Consider the following 8,771-nt stretch of genomic DNA (forward strand, 5'->3'; position numbering starts at 1 on the left):
TGAGGGAGACAAGGAGGGTGTGAGTGTGCAAGAGACAGAGGGGGGGTGTGAGACAAAGGGTGGGTGAGGGAGGTAGGGGTGTGTGTGAGACAGAGACAAATAAGGTGTGTGAGATGGGGGGGTTAAGTCTGTGTGAGAGAGAGGCTGGGAGAGAAGTGTGTGTATGAGTGAGTGTGTGAGAGGGTGTATGTGAGAGAAAGGGCGGGGGTGTGAGACAGACAATGGGGTATGAGGAGAGACAGAGACAAAAGGTGGGGTGAGACAGGGCTGGGGGGGTGTTTGGGAGAGGTTGGGGAGAGGACTGGGTGGATGAGAGAGTGTGACCCAAAGGGTGTATGTGAGCAATAGAGACAGGGATAGGGGGATGTGTGTGACAGACAGAGAAGGGGTGAAGGAGAGATGAGGGAGACTGGGAGGGGTGAGTGTGGGGAGGGGCGGGTGTGTGTGTGAAAGTGACAGAAAAGGGAGTGTGCATGGGAGAGACAGTGGTGTGGCTGTGTGCACAAAGGGGCTGGCTTTCGAAAACCATAACCAGGGGGCAGGACATGTAATTGCCTGGCTCCATATATGTTTGCACACACAAACATCCATGTGGCCTCCTGCCTCTCTACAGGGGCAGGTGGGTATTGAGGAGGAATCTCTGCTACAGGGTCTGTGTCAGATGGGTTGTGTATGTCTGTGCTGGGTTGTGGGGTGGAGCCTGTGCCACATGCAGGGGGATTCAGTGCGGGGGGTCTCCCTGGTCAATGCTGTCAGGGTTTGGCCCATCCTTCTCCATCACGTACCAGTAGGATCCTTTCTCCATTATTTCATTAATTGCTTTGGGTTCCCAGGAGGGGCAGGAATAGGGGGAGGGAATCCCTGAGGTGGGGCATGGGGAATTGAGAGGGGATACCAGCTGGATCTTGAGGGGATGGCAATTCTGGGGTGGGAAGACAGGGAACTACAAGGAGAGAGAGTGGAGGATATTGGGATTGACATATGTGGGGGCTGCTTTGTGGAGGGAGCTGAGTATGGTAGGTTGTGTAGCTGTTCACATCACAACTATACTACAGAAACATCAGCCCCACCTGCCTGCCCCCTCACTATGATCGTATACATACTCCACAGATGCTGTACACTTGAATGCACACTCTGCAGACACTGTACAGACACACACACACACAGTAGTAAGCCGGGCACAGCAAACAATATGCTGTTTAAGATGGCCAAATGAAAAGTTATACATCTAGGCACCCAGAATGTAGGCCATGCTGACAGGATGGGGGCCTCCATCCTGGGGGCAGTGACTCTGAAGGAGACATGGGGCTCATGGAAGATAATCAGCAGAACATGAGCTCCCAGTGCAATGCTGTGGCCAAAAGGACTCATGAGATCCTAGGATGGATGAACAGGGAAATCTCGAGTAGGAGAAGGCAGGTTCTATTACCTCCGTATGTGGCAGTATTGTGAACATTACTGGAATCCTGTGTCCAGTTCTGGTGCCCACAATTCAAGAAGGAGGTTGATAAATTGGATAAGAGTGTTCATGGGTTCAGAGAAAAGCCAAGAGAATGATTAAAGGATTGGAAAATTTATAGCAAGGGACTCAAGGAGCTGAGTCTATTAAGCTTAATGAAGAAAAGTTAAGGGGTTGACTTGATCCCAGTCTGTAAGTACCTACAGGGGGAACAGAAATTTGATAACAGGCTCTTTGATCTCATAGACAAAGGACTAACAATAGCCAAGGGCTGGAAGTTGAAGCTGAACAAATTCAGACTAGAAATAAGGCCCAAATGTTTACCAGTGAGAGGAAGTAACCACTGGAACAATTTACCAGGGTCATGGTGGATTCTCCATCACTGGTAATTTTTAAATCAAGATCTGATGTTTTTCCTAAAAGATCTGCAGTAGTTCAGCCAGGAATTAATTCAGGGCCTTTGGTCTGTTATATAGGAGGTCAGGGTAGATGATGACAGGGTCCCTTCTGGCCATAGAAACTAAGAATGTGGACATGCACATACACACCCTACAACTTCCCCCCATACTCAAATGCACACAAGCACCTGTCTACACATACACCTGCAATGTCACACTGCAGATACTCCTATTGTCTCTAAACACACAACCCCCTTTGAAGCACACACACCCTGCACAACCACCCCTATACATACACATGGTGCACTGACACATAGCCAGACAAATGGATAGCAGCGCTACTGTGCTTGGAAACACACAAACACCTCAATGAACCATACACAAGCACCCTTACCTTAATCTTCACAAATACACCCCCTCTGCCACAACAATATATATACATGTACCCTGTACACACACCCACGCCCCAGCCCTGTTCACCACACACATACCCCTCCGCATTTGTGTTGCACGGCACTAGGCCAGGCCATTCTCACCTGCCTGGTCTCATCACTCCCAATCTTCTGGAGCCCTGAGGGGCACCAGCAGAGCTGCGGAGTCGGGTGCCCAGGGCTGGGACGTCAGGGAGCTCTGGTCAGGACTCAGAGCACTGGTTGAGCTGCGGAGTCGGGTGCCCAGGGCTGGGACGTCAGGGAGCTCTGGTCAGGACTCAGAACACTGGTTGAGCTGCGGAGTCGGGTGCCCAGGGCTGGGACGTCAGGGAGCTCTGGTCAGGACTCAGAGCACTGGTTGAGCTGTGGGTTGGGGTTGAGGGGCAATGGCAGAGATGGGAAGGAGCCCAAAGCAGAGCTATCTGGGCTGAAAGAAGGGATTGAGGGCCACCGGCACCATATCACAGACATTAGGACCCTCAAAGAGATCCGAAATTTCCCTGATATGGAGGTGGGGAACTCGTTTGCAGATTTCTGAGCATGTTTTTGGGTTAATTAAATATTCATAATCTGGTGTAATTACATGATAATTCATATGAGCAATAATTTTAATTAGAATGAAATGTATTATTTAAGTTCTGTTTTACTTTACACCCAACTCTGGCCCAGGTGGCTGCCTTCCCCTCCACAACACGGTACAGAACAATCTGTGACTGAGCGCAGGAACAACGCACCAGCCCCACCTGCCCTGTCTGATAGGGGAATGGGAGCTTGGAGAAGGCTGGGTCTCCTTGCTGTGTCCCACAGCTGCCTGCTAGCCCAGCTCTGGGCTCCAACCAACCCCCCCAGCTCTGCTGGTGCCCCTCAGTCCATGGGTCAGCACCGCCATGTTGTGCGACGGACACTTGACAAAATGACTGGACTTAGTGATGGACATTGGTGGGGGGGCGGGAGGGGGCTCTGGGCTGAGGCAGGAGGTTGGGGTGTGGGAGGGGGTACAGGCTCAGGGGTGTGGATTCCAGGGTGGGGCCAGAAATGAGGGGTTCAGGATGCGGGAGGGGGCTCCAGGCTGGAGCAGGGGGTTGGGGGTGTGAGGGCTCCAGCTGAGGGTGCAAGCTCTGGGATGGGGCTGGGGATGAGGAGTTTGGGGTGCAGGAAGGTGCTCCAGGCTGGGATCAAGGGGTTCTGAGGATGGGAGGAGGATCAGGGATGGGGCAGGGGGTTGGAGTGTGGGAGAGGGGGAGAGGTGCAGGCTCCATGCAGTGCTTACCTCAAGCAGCTCCTGGAAGCAGTGGCATGTCCCCCCTCCGGCTCCTATGTGGAGGTGCGGCCAGGCGGCTCTGAGCCCTGCCCCATCTGCAGGTGCTGCCCCTGCAGCTCCCATTGGCCAGGGTACCTAGCCAATGGGCTGGGGGCCACGGAGTCAGCACTCCAGGTCAGGGGACGGAGGCAGCGTGCAGAGCCGCCTGGCTGTGCCTTCACCAGCAACAGCAGAGATGGGGAGCCACCTGAGGTGAGCGCCCCACGGACCTCAACATTTTTACCATGGACACTCGTGTCCATGTAAGGACACTTTGCCGATCCCTGCCTCAATGTCAACACCCAGCTGCCTGCTATCCTGGCCCTGACCTCACTGGTGCCCTCAAGCTTGATGCCCAGCCCTCTGCTATCCCAACCCTGAGCTCCCGCTCCACACACACGCAGCTCCACTGGTGCCCCTCAATCTGACCCCCTGCCCCCAGCTCCCTGCTATCCCAGCCCCAGGCTCCTTCCCTCTGCCCCCACAGCTCGGCAGATGCCCCTTAAATGTTTGCAGGGTTCCGAGCAAGGGTGCTAGATCAATTTTTATAATGGGGATGCTGAAAGCCAAAGAACATAACTGCAAACCTGTGTGTGACAGAAGCTACTTCAAGCCAAGGGGTGTTGCCACCCCTTGCACCCCTACTTCCAATGCCTCAGTTCCACGTGGGGAGATAGGGCAGGTAGGTAGGCCAGGCATTTATACATTTCTAGCCTTCCTGCATCACACTACAGGCTTTAATGACATTATCACAGACAGTTTTTCCACAACATCCCTCCCTCATTCAGTGCACAAGCAGGACCTTTTCTGGACCCTGCTGGTTGGCTGGTGAGCAATGAATAAGGCAGGGGGCTGCAGGGAGAGAAAGGAGGGTCTCGTGGTTAAGGGAGCTGGAGAGCTGGAATCTAACCCTGCCTCTGTGGCACCTGGCAAGTCACTTAAAGCAAAATGCTCACCAGTGGTCACTAATTGTGTGTTCCTCACGCTTGGTGCCAAACGTGAGCCCCTGGGGGTCTATTTTGCAGAAGTGCTGAGCGCTCACAAATGCAGCTGAATCAACAAGAACTGAGGCTGCTCTCACAGTCAGGCATGTGGTCTGCAAGGCTGAGTTAAATTCTGCGTCTGCCATGGCTCACTGTGTGGCCTTGGCAGAGTCACTATCTCAGGTCCTTTCTGTAAAACAGGGATCACACCACTGTCCTGGGAAGGCAACTTGAAACAGGATGGCGCAGGGTGTAGGGTGCCAGCCTAATCCCCTGGAGACCTGGATCCCAATCCCTGGGCAACCACGGGCAAGTCACCTAATGTCTCTGCATCTCACCTTCCCATCAATACAATTTGGCTAAGAACCCTTCCCAGCAGTGTACGAGACTAAACACACTGAATTCTGTGAGGTGCCCTGATGCCATGGTAATGGGCCTCCCCCTAAAAAGGACTTGAGAGTGATGAGGCAATTGGTGGGGCTCAGAGTAGGAGGATGGGGGGGGGGAAATGCTGCAGAAATGGAGCAGGAAATTTGATCATTTCCCATTTTGTGAGGTTCAAAAGGGCCCCTATTTTTATCCCATTTTCCAATCAAACACTTTTATCATTGCTGGGGGCGGGAGGGGTTGGTGAAGGGAAAATGCTATTTTTGCTAAAACATTGGATAAAAATTGTTGGGAAAGTACTTGAGAAATGACAAAGAGGGTGTGTGTGTGTGTGTGTGTGTGTGTGTGAGAGAGAGAGAGAGAGAGAGAAATAGGTCATCCCTCCTCCCCCAGGAAAGGTCATTTCTCTCCCACCCCCAACCTGAAATTTCAAGCAACTCTCTGGGAGATTCCCAGGCCTGGATCTGCCCTGGGGTCTAGGAGCTGCCAATGCGCAGAGATGGAACCATACATGGTAGAGAAAGGAACTGCTACCAGGCACATTCCTTCATACCAGCCATCCCAAGCAAGGAGCGAGGCAGGGCCCTGGGGCAAATATCCAGTGGTGCCTGCTCTCAGGATCTATCCCAAATCTCACACTGTTGGGCACCTTTGCTGGACTCACAACAAGCTGGCAGAATGTCACCTTGCAAGGTGTAAAGTTTTTAGGGGAGAAGGGTTTACAAACATGACCCTGAAAGGTTCAGGGATGTGAGAGGAAAGAAAAAGAACCTCCCAAGTGATTATTTTTAAAGCTGCAGGATCAACTGATGGTGTGGGCTTGGCACCAGTGGTGCAGTCTGTGACCACATGGTCAAAGTTGGACCTCAGTGCATTGACACAGGCAGGCAGAGTTCAGAGTAAATGGGGCAGCCTTTGCTGTGGCATTTCTTAACTCCTGAGGGCTTGAGTTCCCAGCCTAGCTTACATGCCTTTAATGGGGGGGGGGGAAGGAAGTTTCCCAAGTTTTTATTTTTGAAAGGAAAACAAATTCTCATGTGCAAGCCTAAACTGTTCAATTGTGTGCCCTCCATAGGCTTTCAGCTCTCCCAGTGCCTTCAGCATTGTCACCCAAACTGCTACCACTTGAACCAACAGCCAGAGACGGTTGTTATCCCCTGCGACCAGCCTCTAGCATAGCAAATAGCACCACCCCCTCTTCGCAGTCAGTGCTGGCCCCAATGCTCAATAAGGAGCTAGAGGACACTGTACTGCAGGGAGAAGGGCAGGGGCTCACAACGGGGCACTCTCCCCTTACAGTCAGTGCTGGCTCCAGGAGGTGCTGTACTGGAGGGAGCAGGGCCCAGGGGCTTGCCCAGTGCAGTCTGTGCTGGCTTTGATACCCCAGCATAGTGCTAGTGGGTGCTATGCACAAAGCTGTGGCAGGGGAGCTCTGATGGGCAAAGAGTGGGGTCTGGGTACTGTTCGCAGGATGCCAGGCTTAGCTCATGACACACAGCCAGTCTGGCCAGAGTCTGAAACAGAATATGGCAAGCCATAGGAGAGGACTCACAGGCAGGGCTGCTGAGGTGGGGCAAGGGGCAATGGCCTAGGGCCCTGCATGATTTAAAAGACCCTGGAAGCCCCTGGTCCTTTTAAATTGCCCAGGCAGGCCACAGGGCTCCTGGCACACACCGGGTGGTACCGATGGTGGCGAAGGCCACCAGGCAGGCACGTGGAAGCCTTGACCATGCAGGAAGAGCGTCCATTGACTGTTCTGCCCTGAGGTCCAGAATTGCTGTCAGCAGGCCTGCTCCCAGGTGTTTAAAGAGACACTACCCACTCCCTCCATGCTGAACTAAGGGTTGTGAAATGCACAGAATTATTAACAGCAACCAATAAGCAACTCTAGTATAGCAGATTCCCAGCCCAGCGCCCATTCTCCTGGGCCAAAGGGTACTTTGAAGATGATCCATTGTAGCTGCGATCCAGCCAGGGTCAGAGGCGAGATGCCACAGAGAGGCCACAGGCAGGACTGGTGAATGCTGACTGTCCTAGTCTTGCTGCCAAAATCCTGCTGGATCAAGCAACCACAGGGGGAAAGGGCCATTTTCAGCAGCTTAAAACTCAGCCAGACAGGCACCAGTTTCCATGAAACATCAAAAGGCAGGTCCCTGGCCCTAGGGCTACCCCCAACCTGATTTAAAAGGGGAAGGTGCAATCCACAGCTGTATCAGAACTTTTCAAAAAGGCCACTGGACTTTCTTGTAGTAAAGGGTTCAACAGCATAGCTTCACACAGCCCAGCTCCGCTGAGAAATGGGCCCAAGTTTAGACACTTTCACAGCAAGATTTTCCATATTTCAAAACCTTTCATCCCAAAGCCTTTGGCAAGCTGTTTATCCAGGGATCCCTGGCTCAGGGCTGAGATGCAGCTGCCCTGGGGGATGGGGGGAGCACTGGGCTATTGATGCAGGGATTCTTTGCCCAGCCGGGGGATCCAGCTGCCCCTGGGGTAGGGCACAAGGCTGGTTATACAAGGATCCCTTGGCTGGGGTGGAGATGTAGCCACCCGGGGGGGGGGGTATGGGGAGCGTTTGTGCAGGGATCCCTCACCTCATGTAGAGGTACAGCAACCAGGGTGTGTGCATACCCCCATGTGTGTTTGGGGGGAGGGAATTCCTGCTGCTGGGCAAACTCATGCTGCTGTTTCTCCTGCCTGTGCAGTGACCTTATTTCTTGACAGCAAAGGGCTTAAAATAGAGGATTGTTCATGGAAGGGGAACATAATGGCTCATCCTGAGCAGCAGAAATAGCCCCCCCTCACCTCTCACCCCAGCAGCCATTGGCTGAACCTGTGCTGAATAAAGGCACCTGCTATTTCTTCTGCAGGTCAGAGGTAGGGCAGCAAGATGGTGCCCAATGTTGCCCCTTGGCACAGAGATGGTATTAGCAGCACACATGCACCTGTCAAGTCTGGCATACTTCAGCTAGGGTCCAGCTCTCTGACCCATGCTGGGAAGCAGCACCCACACAGGAAACTGATAGCCAGGCAGGACCTGCCCCTCCCACCAGGCTCCCAACTGCTGCCCTAATTCCCCCAACTCCTGTCCCAGATCCTCCCAGGTTTATGCTGCTTGTGGTGGCAGATCCAACCCCTAGCATAGAGGGAGCCATTGCAAAGTGAACACACTCTGGCCCGGCAGTGGGGGGGGGGCCTAGGCACAGCCACCCTTGAGAGAAGACCCACAGCTTTCAGTAGCAATTGGAGGGCCCAGGCTAAGATGCTCATTTTCCAGACCTCACTTAACAGGTTTCATATGGAGACCCCTCCCCCAGGCAGTGTTGGCTGATTCAGGTCCCTCCCCACTCAGCTCATTCCCAAGGTGGGCACAGGCACCAATCCAGGGCTGAGCCAGCCTCTCTCTGACAGCCTCAGCCAGCCTTGGCCCCCTGCCACAGTGAAGCAAGTCAACAATCCAGTACAGGACTGGGTCTCAGTATTAGGGGAGATGGGAGTGCAGTGATTTCCTCTAGGTGAGGGTTGTAGACTGTCCCCCTGCCCACAGCATCAGAGAACCTGCCAGGGGCTCCAGCAAGCTTACCACACACCTGCATGCACAAACAGCTAAGGCAAGGGCGGTCTGAAACAGTTGAGCAGCAAGCAGGAGCAAGGTATGTAGGCAGGGCAGGGCAGGTGGCAGGTCCTCATCCCCCAAGATCAGACAGTAGAGGGATCCTATTTACGCTGCTCGGTGCGGAGACTGTGGTCCAAGCCAACACCATGGTGGGGGCTGATTGGGGGCCCAACCCAAGGCCAGAGAGGGCACTGCCA

This window comes from Dermochelys coriacea, chromosome 7 (genome assembly GCF_009764565.3).
Source record: "Dermochelys coriacea isolate rDerCor1 chromosome 7, rDerCor1.pri.v4, whole genome shotgun sequence".
NCBI classification, from domain to species: Eukaryota; Metazoa; Chordata; order Testudines; family Dermochelyidae; genus Dermochelys; species Dermochelys coriacea.